The sequence below is a fragment of the Salvia hispanica genome, chromosome 2 (assembly GCF_029641045.1).
Source record: "Salvia hispanica isolate PSC_SH4W2 chromosome 2, Shi_PSC_v1, whole genome shotgun sequence".
Lineage (NCBI taxonomy): Eukaryota > Viridiplantae > Streptophyta > Magnoliopsida > Lamiales > Lamiaceae > Salvia > Salvia hispanica.
In genome coordinates, this window is record NC_142693.1 from 50,417,756 (window position 1) to 50,434,164 (window position 16,409).

Below are 16,409 nucleotides of genomic sequence, written 5' to 3' on the forward strand. Positions count from 1 at the left end.
ATTTTAATCATCCCCGTGCATGCTCTAAAGGTTCCCTCTGTCGTGTCGCCACTTTTAGCAAATTACGCAAGATTAGCCTATACAAATTTAAATCGCGAGTACGATCTCTCGTCGTTGCATGGTTACATCACTCGGCATCTCCTCTTGTCTCACACTCTTTCTCGTCTGAATTTTTTTTTCATTTTGAACTTCTTTTCTTCTTGAACTCCTTATCACACGCAACATCGTTTTGTATTCTCCTTGTTTTTAAGGTTCAGGGAAAATGATAGGAAATTGTAACTACCCATCTTAACTCGAGCTCAACTACAGATTTTAGTTAATCTTATCACTCAGGAAAGTGGGGTTGCAGCTGAAACTTCTTAACTAAATTCGAGCATGTTCATCCTAGCCTATCTCTTAGTTACTCTCTATGTTCGCACGCAAAGCTCATTGTCTCATACTTCACTTCCATCAACAATTTCATAACTCATACCTCAACATCTACAAACCATTACATAAAAACGTCATTCATATCTCACATAATTAAACATGCATAAACACATAACACCTCGCATCCTATGTCGCAGCACCTTCGCGTTTCTCGTCCACTTCCATAATCCAAGCTCTTCGAAAGAAACAAAAGTTACTCGTTTTCTCTTGAAACTCAAAATATATTTGAAACTCACACATTTTCTCCAAACTCAAAAGCCTTTACTTTCAAACTTTAAAAGGTTTTGACTCGAAACAAACATCATCATAAAACTCTCAACTTATCTTAAAAAAAATTGAACTGTCTCTCTCACTTTCAAACTCAAAATTCAAACTCAAGCCAAACTCAAACTCAAACTCTTCATTCCTCTTCAAAACTCGCTCTTTTCTTAAACATAGCAAATGCTCTTCTCAGTTTGAAATCAGTCCCTCACGGAAAGATTTTACTTCCTCATTCTTACAAAAAATTTCTCTTCTTTCTTTCTCAAAAATTTTCTACTTCCTCTTCTCATTAAAATAAATTACCTCTTTCTCGGTTGAGCGTGGTGAGCCTTCAATACTAAAACTGTAAAGTCTAGTGAAACGAAACTAGACTAACGCTGAAAAAGACTCTCGGGTCCAGAGCGGAAAGAAAAATTGCTCTGATACCAATTTGTCACGACCGCATTTTCTAAGGATAGAAAACACGGTTGAATCGCGACTAGGGGAGGATTAAAGAAGAGGGGAAGAAAGGGGAAAACAACGAAACTCGACCATAGCTCGAAATAAATGGGAATAGCTCGAATAAAATCAGAGTGTCTCAACAATCAACAACTTGAAAAGAATATTATCTCAACAGTACAAGAACTCAAAAGAAAGATAACTACTCAGCGGAAGCATTCGAGAGAAGGAATATGCCACGTGTGAAGACATGACACATTCTGAACACTTATATTTCCTGCACATTTTTAAAACATATGCAGGGCTGAGTACCTGATGTACCCAGTGAACACGTGCCAAAATAATTCAACAAAATATTGTGTCAGCATTTAAAAGTGAACTCGGTGTTTTACAAAAGACCAAGTCACCAAAACATTTCTCGCTCAAAAGTATGGCTGAAGCCCATTTTTCTCTCTCCTCATACCATATCTGAACCTCATATGTGAAACGAGAACGTGGCCACATTCTCGATCACCGCACCGGCCAACTCGAAAGCTAGCGCACGATCCCCTCTGTTTGCACTAGCTTGAATAGGGACTCACTCCCTAGACAAACCCGAATTCGATTAAACTCAAAACTTCTAGTAGGGACTCACTCCCCACTAGGGCGATCGGATAGTGGCACATCCTTAAAAACAAAATATGGCATGACACAACATATTTGAATTTTAAGCACATAACTCATACTTGAAAGATATTGCGTAAATTTAAAAGTTAGCCTACACAATAATGTAGGATAGAAAGGCCACCCACCTCGTTCTCTTAATATTCTTAACTTGAAAATTCTCACTCTGCCTTAACTCGCTTGCGAAAATAAACCCTGCAGAAAAATCTTGGTCTCTACTCACGGCTTTCTCCCTACTCCTCTATTTTCTCTCTCTCAGATTTGAATGTGATGAAACGTGAAATCGTGTGGAGAGTATATATATATAAAACGGATTGCTATTGTTGGGGGAAAGATATATCAAAAAGATCCGATTTTTAGTTGGAGATATTTAAGGCGGTGGGATAAGGATGAAGCCGTTTAGAATTGGGAGTGGAAGAAAGATTTGAAGGAAATTTGGGCTTCTCCCAGAATACACTCAAAAGGATTGGGCTCGGATGTATTACTAAAATAAACAAAGATAGGCCCTAAATTTTATTCTTTGACCACTCATTTATATTTGAGAAAAAAATATAATTTCTAATTTCTCCTCAAGAATCGTGTATCATTCCTCGATAAAAGTAAACAAAGGTGCAAAAATTTCCCGGTGCTCAAACGACATCCCTTTAAGAACAAAAAGAAAGGTGGAAAAAGTCGGGGTGTTACAATCTACCCATCTTAACAAAAATTTCATCCCGAAATTTGGTTACGTCCTTCGAATAGCATTATTCTCCATCATCTTATCTTTCCATTTCCAAGCAGCTTCCTCGTATTGATAAAACTAATAACTATAGTTAAAGGTTGTATCTTCATAATATTTTTGTAATGTCACAAATGTCATTCTCGTAGAATATTTTAATCATCCCCGTGCATGCTCTAAAGGTTCCCTCTGTCGTGTCGCCACTTTTAGCAAATTACGCAAGATTAGCCTATACAAATTTAAATCGCGAGTACGATCTCTCGTCGTTGCATGGTTACATCACTCGGCATCTCCTCTTGTCTCACACTCTTTCTCGTCTGAATTTTTTTTTCATTTTGAACTTCTTTTCTTCTTGAACTCCTTATCACACGCAACATCGTTTTGTATTCTCCTTGTTTTTAAGGTTCAGGGAAAATGATAGGAAATTGTAACTACCCATCTTAACTCGAGCTCAACTACAGATTTTAGTTAATCTTATCACTCAGGAAAGTGGGGTTGCAGCTGAAACTTCTTAACTAAATTCGAGCATGTTCATCCTAGCCTATCTCTTAGTTACTCTCTATGTTCGCACGCAAAGCTCATTGTCTCATACTTCACTTCCATCAACAATTTCATAACTCATACCTCGACATCTACAAACCATTACATAAAAACGTCATTCATATCTCACATAATTAAACATGCATAAACACATAACACCTCGCATCCTATGTCGCAGCACCTTCGCGTTTCTCGTCCACTTCCATAATCCAAGCTCTTCGAAAGAAACAAAAGTTACTCGTTTTCTCTTGAAACTCAAAATATATTTGAAACTCACACATTTTCTCCAAACTCAAAAGCCTTTACTTTCAAACTTTAAAAGGTTTTGACTCGAAACAAACATCATCATAAAACTCTCAACTTATCTTAAAAAAAATTGAACTGTCTCTCTCACTTTCAAACTCAAAATTCAAACTCAAGCCAAACTCAAACTCAAACTCATCATTCCTCTTCAAAACTCGCTCTTTTCTTAAACATAGCAAATACTCTTCTCAGTTTGAAATCAGTCCCTCACGGAAAGATTTTACTTCCTCATTCTTACAAAAAATTTCTCTTCTTTCTTTCTAAAAAATTTTCTACTTCCTTTTCTCATTAAAATAAATTACCTCTTTCTCGGTTGAGCGTGGTGAGCCTTCAATACTAAAACTGTAAAGTCTAGTGAAACGAAACTAGACTAACGCTGAAAAAGACTCTCGGGTCCAGAGCGGAAAGAAAAATTGCTCTGATACCAATTTGTCACGACCGCATTTTCTAAGGATAGAAAACACGGTTGAATCGCGACTAGGGGAGGATTAAAGAAGAGGGGAAGAAAGGGGAAAACAACGAAACTCGAAATAAATGGGAATAGCTCGAATAAAATCGGAGTGTCTCAACAATCAACAACTTGAAAAGAATATTATCTCAACAGTACAAGAACTCAAAAGAAAGATAACTACTCAGCGGAAGTATTCGAGAGAAGGAATATGCCACGTGTGAAGACATGACACATTCTGAACACTTATATTTCCTGCACATTTTTAAAACATATGCAGGGCTGAGTACCTGATGTACCCAGTGAACACGTGCCAAAATAATTCAACAAAATATTGTGTCAGCATTTAAAAGTGAACTCGGTGTTTTACAAAAGACCAAGTCACCAAAACATTTCTCGCTCAAAAGTATGGCTGAAGCCCATTTTTCTCTCTCCTCATACCATATCTGAACCTCATATGTGAAACGAGAACGTGGCCACATTCTCGATCACCGCACCGGCCAACTCGAAAGCTAGCGCACGATCCCCTCTGTTTACACTAGCTTGAATAGGGACTCACTCCCTAGACAAACCCGAATTCGATTAAACTCAAAACTTCTAGTAGGGACTCACTCCCCACTAGGGCGATCGGATAGTGGCACATCCTTAAAAACAAAATATGGCATGACACAACATATTTGAATTTTAAGCACATAACTCATACTTGAAAGATATTGCGTAAATTTAAAAGTTAGCCTACACAATAATGTAGGATAGAAAGGCCACCCACCTCGTTCTCTTAATATTCTTAACTTGAAAATTCTCACTCTGCCTTAACTCGCTTGCGAAAATAAACCCTGCAGAAAAATCTTGGTCTCTACTCACGGCTTTCTCCCTACTCCTCTATTTTCTCTCTCTCAGATTTGAATGTGATGAAACGTGAAATCGTGTGGAGAGTATATATATATAAAACGGATTGCTATTGTTGGGGGAAAGATATATCAAAAAGATCCGATTTTTAGTTGGAGATATTTAAGGCGGTGGGATAAGGATGAAGCCGTTTAGAATTGGGAGTGGAAGAAAGATTTGAAGGAAATTTGGGCTTCTCCCAGAATACACTCAAAAGGATTGGGCTCGGATGTATTACTAAAATAAACAAAGATAGGCCCTAAATTTTATTCTTTGACCACTCATTTATATTTGAGAAAAAAATATAATTTCTAATTTCTCCTCAAGAATCGTGTATCATTCCTCGATAAAAGTAAACAAAGGTGCAAAAATTTCCCGTTGCTCAAACGACATCCCTTTAAGAACAGAAAGAAAGGTGGAAAAAGTCGGGGTGTTACAATCTACCCATCTTAACAAAAATTTCATCCCGAAATTTGGTTACGTCCTTCGAATAGCATTATTCTCCATCATCTTGTCTTTCCATTTCCAAGCAGCTTCCTCGTATTGATAAAACTAATAACTATAGTTAAAGGTATCTTCATAATATTTTTGTAATGTCACAAATGTCATTCTCGTAGAATATTTTAATCATCCCCGTGCATGCTCTAAAGGTTCCCTCTGTCGTGTCGCCACTTTTAGCAAATTACGCAAGATTAGCCTATACAAATTTAAATCGCGAGTACGATCTCTCGTCATTGCATGGTTACATCACTCGGCATCTCCTCTTGTCTCACACTCTTTCTCGTCTGAAATTTTTTTTCATTTTGAACTTCTTTTCTTCTTGAACTCCTTATCACACGCAACATCGTTTTGTATTCTCCTTGTTTTTAAGGTTCAGGGAAAATGATAGGAAATTGTAACTACCCATCTTAACTCGAGCTCAACTACAGATTTTAGTTAATCTTATCACTCAGGAAAGTGGGGTTGCAGCTGAAACTTCTTAACTAAATTCGAGCATGTTCATCCTAGCCTATCTCTTAGTTACTCTCTATGTTCGCACGCAAAGCTCATTGTCTCATACTTCACTTCCATCAACAATTTCATAACTCATACCTCGACATCTACAAACCATTACATAAAAACGTCATTCATATCTCACATAATTAAACATGCATAAACACATAACACCTCGCATCCTATGTCGCAGCACCTTCGCGTTTCTCGTCCACTTCCATAATCCAAGCTCTTTGAAAGAAACAAAAGTTACTCGTTTTCTCTTGAAACTCAAAATATATTTGAAACTCACACATTTTCTCCAAACTCAAAAGCCTTTACTTTCAAACTTTAAAAGGTTTTGACTCGAAACAAACATCATCATAAAACTCTCAACTTATCTTAAAAAAAATTGAACTGTCTCTCTCACTTTCAAACTCAAAATTCAAACTCAAGCCAAACTCAAACTCAAACTCATCATTCCTCTTCAAAACTCGCTCTTTTCTTAAACATAGCAAATGCTCTTCTCAGTTTGAAATCAGTCCCTCACGGAAAGATTTTACTTCCTCATTCTTACAAAAAATTTCTCTTCTTTCTTTCTCAAAAATTTTCTACTTCCTTTTCTCATTAAAATAAATTACCTCTTTCTCGGTTGAGCGTGGTGAGCCTTCAATACTAAAACTGTAAAGTCTAGTGAAACGAAACTAGACTAACGCTGAAAAAGACTCTCGGGTCCAGAGCGGAAAGAAAAATTGCTCTGATACCAATTTGTCACGACCGCATTTTCTAAGGATAGAAAACACGGTTGAATCGCGACTAGGGGAGGATTAAAGAAGAGGGGAAGAAAGGGGAAAACAACGAAACTCGAAATAAATGGGAATAGCTCGAATAAAATCGGAGTGTCTCAACAATCAACAACTTGAAAAGAATATTATCTCAACAGTACAAGAACTCAAAAGAAAGATAACTACTCAGCGGAAGCATTCGAGAGAAGGAATATGCCACGTGTGAAGACATGACACATTCTGAACACTTATATTTCCTGCACATTTTTAAAACATATGCAGGGCTGAGTACCTGATGTACCCAGTGAACACGTGCCAAAACAATTCAACAAAATATTGTGTCAGCATTTAAAAGTGAACTCGGTATTTTACAAAAGACCAAGTCACCAAAACATTTCTCGCTCAAAAGTATGGCTGAAGCCCATTTTTCTCTCTCCTCATACCATATCTGAACCTCATATGTGAAACGAGACCGTGGCCACATTCTCGATCACCGCACCGGCCAACTCAAAAGCTAGCGCACGATCCCCTCTGTTTACACTAGCTTGAATAGGGACTCACTCCCTAGACAAACCCGAATTCGATTAAACTCAAAACTTCTAGTAGGGTCTCACTCCCCACTAGGGCGATCAGATAGTGGCACATCCTTAAAAACAAAATACGGCATGACACAACATATTTGAATTTTAAGCACATAACTCATACTTGAAAGATATTGCGTAAATTTAAAAGTTAGCCTACACAATAATGTAGGATAGAAAGGCCACCCACCTCGTTCTCTTAATATTCTTAACTTGAAAATTCTCACTCTGCCTTAACTCGCTTGCGAAAATAAACCCTGCAGAAAAATCTTGGTCTCTACTCACGGCTTTCTCCCTACTCCTCTATTTTCTCTCTCTCAGATTTGAATGTGATGAAACGTGAAATCGTGTGGAGAGTATATATATATAAAACGGATTGCTATTGTTGGGGGAAAGATATATCAAAAAGATCCGATTTTTAGTTGGAGATATTTAAGGCGGTGGGATAAGGGTGAAGCCGTTTAGAATTGGGAGTGGAAGAAAGATTTGAAGGAAATTTGGGCTTCTCCCAGAATACACTCAAAAGGATTGGGCTCGGATGTATTACTAAAATAAACAAAGATAGGCCCTAAATTTTATTCTTTGACCACTCATTTATATTTGAGAAAAAAATATAATTTCTAATTTCTCCTCAAGAATCGTGTATCATTCCTCGATAAAAGTAAACAAAGGTGCAAAAATTTCCCGGTGCTCAAACGACATCCCTTTAAGAACAGAAAGAAAGGTGGAAAAAGTCGGGGTGTTACAATCTACCCATCTTAACAAAAATTTCATCCCGAAATTTGGTTACGTCCTTCGAATAGCATTATTCTCCATCATCTTGTCTTTCCATTTCCAAGCAGCTTCCTCGTATTGATAAAACTAATAACTATAGTTAAAGGTTGTATCTTCATAATATTTTTGTAATGTCACAAATGTCATTCTCGTAGAATATTTTAATCATCCCCGTGCATGCTCTAAAGGTTCCCTCTGTCGTGTCGCCACTTTTAGCAAATTACGCAAGATTAGCCTATACAAATTTAAATCGCGAGTACGATCTCTCGTCGTTGCATGGTTACATCACTCGGCATCTCCTCTTGTCTCACACTCTTTCTCGTCTGAATTTTTTTTTCATTTTGAACTTCTTTTCTTCTTGAACTCCTTATCACACGCAACATCGTTTTGTATTCTCCTTGTTTTTAAGGTTCAGGGAAAATGATAGGAAATTGTAACTACCCATCTTAACTCGAGCTCAACTACAGATTTTAGTTAATCTTATCACTCAGGAAAGTGGGGTTGCAGCTGAAACTTCTTAACAAAATTCGAGCATGTTCATCCTAGCCTATCTCTTAGTTACTCTATGTTCGCACGCAAAGCTCATTGTCTCATACTTCACTTCCATCAACAATTTCATAATCTACCTCATACCTCAACATCTACAAACCATTACATAAAAACGTCATTCATATCTCACATAATTAAACATGCATAAACACATAACACCTCGCATCCTATGTCGCAGCACCTTCGCGTTTCTCGTCCTCTTCAACAATCCAAGCTCTTCGAAAGAAACAAAAGTTACTCGTTTTCTCTTGAAACTCAAAATATATTTGAAACTCACACATTTTCTCCAAACTCAAAAGCCTTTACTTTCAAACGTTAAAAGGTTTTGACTCGAAACAAACATCATCATAAAACTCTCAACTTATCTTAAAAAAAATTGAACTGTCTCTCTCACTTTCAAACTCAAAATTCAAACTCAAGCCAAACTCAAACTCAAACTCATCATTCCTCTTCAAAACTCGCTCTTTTCTTAAACATAGCAAATGCTCTTCTCAGTTTGAAATCAGTCCCTCACGGAAAGATTTTACTTCCTCATTCTTACAAAAAATTTCTCTTCTTTCTTTCTAAAAAATTTTCTACTTCCTTTTCTCATTAAAATAAATTACCTCTTTCTCGGTTGAGCGTGGTGAGCCTTCAATACTAAAACTGTAAAGTCTAGTGAAACGAAACTAGACTAACGCTGAAAAAGACTCTCGGGTCCAGAGCGGAAAGAAAAATTGCTCTGATACCAATTTGTCACGACCGCATTTTCTAAGGATAGAAAACACGGTTGAATCGCGACTAGGGGAGGATTAAAGAAGAGGGGAAGAAAGGGGAAAACAACGAAACTCGAAATAAATGGGAATAGCTCGAATAAAATCGGAGTGTCTCAACAATCAACAACTTGAAAAGAATATTATCTCAACAGTACAAGAACTCAAAAGAAAGATAACTACTCAGCGGAAGCATTCGAGAGAAGGAATATGCCACGTGTGAAGACATGACACATTCTGAACACTTATATTTCCTGCACATTTTTAAAACATATGCAGGGCTGAGTACCTGATGTACCCAGTGAACACGTGCCAAAACAATTCAACAAAATATTGTGTCAGCATTTAAAAGTGAACTCGGTATTTTACAAAAGACCAAGTCACCAAAACATTTCTCGCTCAAAAGTATGGCTGAAGCCCATTTTTCTCTCTCCTCATACCATATCTGAACCTCATATGTGAAACGAGACCGTGGCCACATTCTCGATCACCGCACCGGCCAACTCAAAAGCTAGCGCACGATCCCCTCTGTTTACACTAGCTTGAATAGGGACTCACTCCCTAGACAAACCCGAATTCGATTAAACTCAAAACTTCTAGTAGGGTCTCACTCCCCACTAGGGCGATCAGATAGTGGCACATCCTTAAAAACAAAATACGGCATGACACAACATATTTGAATTTTAAGCACATAACTCATACTTGAAAGATATTGCGTAAATTTAAAAGTTAGCCTACACAATAATGTAGGATAGAAAGGCCACCCACCTCGTTCTCTTAATATTCTTAACTTGAAAATTCTCACTCTGCCTTAACTCGCTTGCGAAAATAAACCCTGCAGAAAAATCTTGGTCTCTACTCACGGCTTTCTCCCTACTCCTCTATTTTCTCTCTCTCAGATTTGAATGTGATGAAACGTGAAATCGTGTGGAGAGTATATATATATAAAACGGATTGCTATTGTTGGGGGAAATATATATCAAAAAGATCCGATTTTTAGTTGGAGATATTTAAGGCGGTGGGATAAGGATGAAGCCGTTTAGAATTGGGAGTGGAAGAAAGATTTGAAGGAAATTTGGGCTTCTCCCAGAATACACTCAAAAGGATTGGGCTCGGATGTATTACTAAAATAAACAAAGATAGGCCCTAAATTTTATTCTTTGACCACTCATTTATATTTGAGAAAAAAATATAATTTCTAATTTCTCCTCAAGAATCGTGTATCATTCCTCGATAAAAGTAAACAAAGGTGCAAAAATTTCCCGGTGCTCAAACGACATCCCTTTAAGAACAAAAAGAAAGGTGGAAAAAGTCGGGGTGTTACAATCTACCCATCTTAACAAAAATTTCATCCCGAAATTTGGTTACGTCCTTCGAATAGCATTATTCTCCATCATCTTGTCTTTCCATTTCCAAGCAGCTTCCTCGTATTGATAAAACTAATAACTATAGTTAAAGGTTGTATCTTCATAATATTTTTGTAATGTCACAAATGTCATTCTCGTAGAATATTTTAATCATCCCCGTGCATGCTCTAAAGGTTCCCTCTGTCGTGTCGCCACTTTTAGCAAATTACGCAAGATTAGCCTATACAAATTTAAATCGCGAGTACGATCTCTCGTCGTTGCATGGTTACATCACTCGGCATCTCCTCTTGTCTCACACTCTTTCTCGTCTGAATTTTTTTTTCATTTTGAACTTCTTTTCTTCTTGAACTCCTTATCACACGCAACATCGTTTTGTATTCTCCTTGTTTTTAAGGTTCAGGGAAAATGATAGGAAATTGTAACTACCCATCTTAACTCGAGCTCAACTACAGATTTTAGTTAATCTTATCACTCAAGAAAGTGGGGTTGCAGCTGAAACTTCTTAACTAAATTCGAGCATGTTCATCCTAGCCTATCTCTTATTTACTCTCTATGTTCGCACGCAAAGCTCATTGTCTCATACTTCACTTCCATCAACAATTTCATAACTCATACCTCGACATCTACAAACCATTACATAAAAACGTCATTCATATCTCACATAATTAAACATGCATAAACACATAACACCTCGCATCCTATGTCGCAGCACCTTCGCGTTTCTCGTCCACTTCCATAATCCAAGCTCTTCGAAAGAAACAAAAGTTACTCGTTTTCTCTTGAAAGTCAAAATATATTTGAAACTCACACATTTTCTCCAAACTCAAAAGCCTTTACTTTCAAACTTTAAAAGGTTTTGACTCGAAACAAACATCATCATAAAACTCTCAACTTATCTTAAAAAAAATTGAACTGTCTCTCTCACTTTCAAACTCAAAATTCAAACTCAAGCCAAACTCAAACTCAAACTCATCATTCCTCTTCAAAACTCGCTCTTTTCTTAAACATAGCAAATACTCTTCTCAGTTTGAAATCAGTCCCTCACGGAAAGATTTTACTTCCTCATTCTTACAAAAAATTTCTCTTCTTTCTTTCTCAAAAATTTTCTACTTCCTTTTCTCATTAAAATAAATTACCTCTTTCTCGGTTGAGCGTGGTGAGCCTTCAATACTAACTGTTTAGTCTAGTGAAACGAAACTAGACTAACGCTGAAAAAGACTCTCGGGTCCAGAGCGGAAAGAAAAATTGCTCTGATACCAATTTGTCACGACCGCATTTTCTAAGGATAGAAAACACGGTTGAATCGCGACTAGGGGAGGATTAAAGAAGAGGGGAAGAAAGGGGAAAACAACGAAACTCGACCATAGCTCGAAATAAATGGGAATAGCTCGAATAAAATCAGAGTGTCTCAACAATCAACAACTTGAAAAGAATATTATCTCAACAGTACAAGAACTCAAAAGAAAGATAACTACTCAGCGGAAGCATTCGAGAGAAGGAATATGCCACGTGTGAAGACATGACACATTCTGAACACTTATATTTCCTGCACATTTTTAAAACATATGCAGGGCTGAGTACCTGATGTACCCAGTGAACACGTGCCAAAATAATTCAACAAAATATTGTGTCAGCATTTAAAAGTGAACTCGGTGTTTTACAAAAGACCAAGTCACCAAAACATTTCTCGCTCAAAAGTATGGCTGAAGCCCATTTTTCTCTCTCCTCATACCATATCTGAACCTCATATGTGAAACGAGACCGTGGCCACATTCTCGATCACCGCACCGGCCAACTCGAAAGCTAGCGCACGATCCCCTCTGTTTACACTAGCTTGAATAGGGACTCACTCCCTAGACAAACCCGAATTCGATTAAACTCAAAACTTCTAGTAGGGTCTCACTCCCCACTAGGGCGATCAGATAGTGGCACATCCTTAAAAACAAAATACGGCATGACACAACATATTTGAATTTTAAGCACATAACTCATACTTGAAAGATATTGCGTAAATTTAAAAGTTAGCCTACACAATAATGTAGGATAGAGAGGCCACCCACCTCGTTCTCTTAATATTCTTAACTTGAAAATTCTCACTCTGCCTTAACTCGCTTGCGAAAATAAACCCTGCAGAAAAATCTTGGTCTCTACTCACGGCTTTCTCCCTACTCCTCTATTTTCTCTCTCTCAGATTTGAATGTGATGAAACGTGAAATCGTGTGGAGAGTATATATATATAAAACGGATTGCTATTGTTGGGGGAAATATATATCAAAAAGATCCGATTTTTAGTTGGAGATATTTAAGGCGGTGGGATAAGGATGAAGCCGTTTAGAATTGGGAGTGGAAGAAAGATTTGAAGGAAATTTGGGCTTCTCCCAGAATACACTCAAAAGGATTGGGCTCGGATGTATTACTAAAATAAACAAAGATAGGCCCTAAATTTTATTCTTTGACCACTCATTTATATTTGAGAAAAAAATATAATTTCTAATTTCTCCTCTAGAATCGTGTATCATTCCTCGATAAAAGTAAACAAAGGTGCAAAAATTTCCCGGTGCTCAAACGACATCCCTTTAAGAACAAAAAGAAAGGTGGAAAAAGTCGGGGTGTTACAATCTACCCATCTTAACAAAAATTTCATCCCGAAATTTGGTTACGTCCTTCGAATAGCATTATTCTCCATCATCTTGTCTTTCCATTTCCAAGCAGCTTCCTCGTATTGATAAAACTAATAACTATAGTTAAAGGTTGTATCTTCATAATATTTTTGTAATGTCACAAATGTCATTCTCGTAGAATATTTTAATCATCCCCGTGCATGCTCTAAAGGTTCCCTCTGTCGTGTCGCCACTTTTAGCAAATTACGCAAGATTAGCCTATACAAATTTAAATCGCGAGTACGATCTCTCGTCGTTGCATGGTTACATCACTCGGCATCTCCTCTTGTCTCACACTCTTTCTCGTCTGAATTTTTTTTTCATTTTGAACTTCTTTTCTTCTTGAACTCCTTATCACACGCAACATCGTTTTGTATTCTCCTTGTTTTTAAGGTTCAGGGAAAATGATAGGAAATTGTAACTACCCATCTTAACTCGAGCTCAACTACAGATTTTAGTTAATCTTATCACTCAAGAAAGTGGGGTTGCAGCTGAAACTTCTTAACTAAATTCGAGCATGTTCATCCTAGCCTATCTCTTATTTACTCTCTATGTTCGCACGCAAAGCTCATTGTCTCATACTTCACTTCCATCAACAATTTCATAACTCATACCTCGACATCTACAAACCATTACATAAAAACGTCATTCATATCTCACATAATTAAACATGCATAATCACATAACACCTCGCATCCTATGTCGCAGCACCTTCGCGTTTCTCGTCCACTTCCATAATCCAAGCTCTTCGAAAGAAACAAAAGTTACTCGTTTTCTCTTGAAACTCAAAATATATTTGAAACTCACACATTTTCTCCAAACTCAAAAGCCTTTACTTTCAAACTTTAAAAGGTTTTGACTCGAAACAAACATCATCATAAAACTCTTAACTTATCTTAAAAAAAATTGAACTGTCTCTCTCACTTTCAAACTCAAAATTCAAACTCAAGCCAAACTCAAACTCAAACTCATCATTCCTCTTCAAAACTCGCTCTTTTCTTAAACATAGCAAATACTCTTCTCAGTTTGAAATCAGTCCCTCACGGAAAGATTTTACTTCCTCATTCTTACAAAAAATTTCTCTTCTTTCTTTCTCAAAAATTTTCTACTTCCTTTTCTCATTAAAATAAATTACCTCTTTCTCGGTTGAGCGTGGTGAGCCTTCAATACTAACTGTTTAGTCTAGTGAAACGAAACTAGACTAACGCTGAAAAAGACTCTCGGGTCCAGAGCGGAAAGAAAAATTGCTCTGATACCAATTTGTCACGACCGCATTTTCTAAGGATAGAAAACACGGTTGAATCGCGACTAGGGGAGGATTAAAGAAGAGGGGAAGAAAGGGGAAAACAACGAAACTCGACCATAGCTCGAAATAAATGGGAATAGCTCGAATAAAATCAGAGTGTCTCAACAATCAACAACTTGAAAAGAATATTATCTCAACAGTACAAGAACTCAAAAGAAAGATAACTACTCAGCGGAAGCATTCGAGAGAAGGAATATGCCACGTGTGAAGACATGACACATTCTGAACACTTATATTTCCTGCACATTTTTAAAACATATGCAGGGCTGAGTACCTGATGTACCCAGTGAACACGTGCCAAAATAATTCAACAAAATATTGTGTCAGCATTTAAAAGTGAACTCGGTGTTTTACAAAAGACCAAGTCACCAAAACATTTCTCGCTCAAAAGTATGGCTGAAGCCCATTTTTCTCTCTCCTCATACCATATCTGAACCTCATATGTGAAACGAGACCGTGGCCACATTCTCGATCACCGCACCGGCCAACTCGAAAGCTAGCGCACGATCCCCTCTGTTTACACTAGCTTGAATAGGGACTCACTCCCTAGACAAACCCGAATTCGATTAAACTCAAAACTTCTAGTAGGGTCTCACTCCCCACTAGGGCGATCAGATAGTGGCACATCCTTAAAAACAAAATACGGCATGACACAACATATTTGAATTTTAAGCACATAACTCATACTTGAAAGATATTGCGTAAATTTAAAAGTTAGCCTACACAATAATGTAGGATAGAGAGGCCACCCACCTCGTTCTCTTAATATTCTTAACTTGAAAATTCTCACTCTGCCTTAACTCGCTTGCGAAAATAAACCCTGCAGAAAAATCTTGGTCTCTACTCACGGCTTTCTCCCTACTCCTCTATTTTCTCTCTCTCAGATTTGAATGTGATGAAACGTGAAATCGTGTGGAGAGTATATATATATAAAACGGATTGCTATTGTTGGGGGAAATATATATCAAAAAGATCCGATTTTTAGTTGGAGATATTTAAGGCGGTGGGATAAGGATGAAGCCGTTTAGAATTGGGAGTGGAAGAAAGATTTGAAGGAAATTTGGGCTTCTCCCAGAATACACTCAAAAGGATTGGGCTCGGATGTATTACTAAAATAAACAAAGATAGGCCCTAAATTTTATTCTTTGACCACTCATTTATATTTGAGAAAAAAATATAATTTCTAATTTCTCCTCTAGAATCGTGTATCATTCCTCGATAAAAGTAAACAAAGGTGCAAAAATTTCCCGGTGCTCAAACGACATCCCTTTAAGAACAAAAAGAAAGGTGGAAAAAGTCGGGGTGTTACAATCTACCCATCTTAACAAAAATTTCATCCCGAAATTTGGTTACGTCCTTCGAATAGCATTATTCTCCATCATCTTGTCTTTCCATTTCCAAGCAGCTTCCTCGTATTGATAAAACTAATAACTATAGTTAAAGGTTGTATCTTCATAATATTTTTGTAATGTCACAAATGTCATTCTCGTAGAATATTTTAATCATCCCCGTGCATGCTCTAAAGGTTCCCTCTGTCGTGTCGCCACTTTTAGCAAATTACGCAAGATTAGCCTATACAAATTTAAATCGCGAGTACGATCTCTCGTCGTTGCATGGTTACATCACTCGGCATCTCCTCTTGTCTCACACTCTTTCTCGTCTGAATTTTTTTTTCATTTTGAACTTCTTTTCTTCTTGAACTCCTTATCACACGCAACATCGTTTTGTATTCTCCTTGTTTTTAAGGTTCAGGGAAAATGATAGGAAATTGTAACTACCCATCTTAACTCGAGCTCAACTACAGATTTTAGTTAATCTTATCACTCAAGAAAGTGGGGTTGCAGCTGAAACTTCTTAACTAAATTCGAGCATGTTCATCCTAGCCTATCTCTTATTTACTCTCTATGTTCGCACGCAAAGCTCATTGTCTCATACTTCACTTCCATCAACAATTTCATAACTCATACCTCGACAT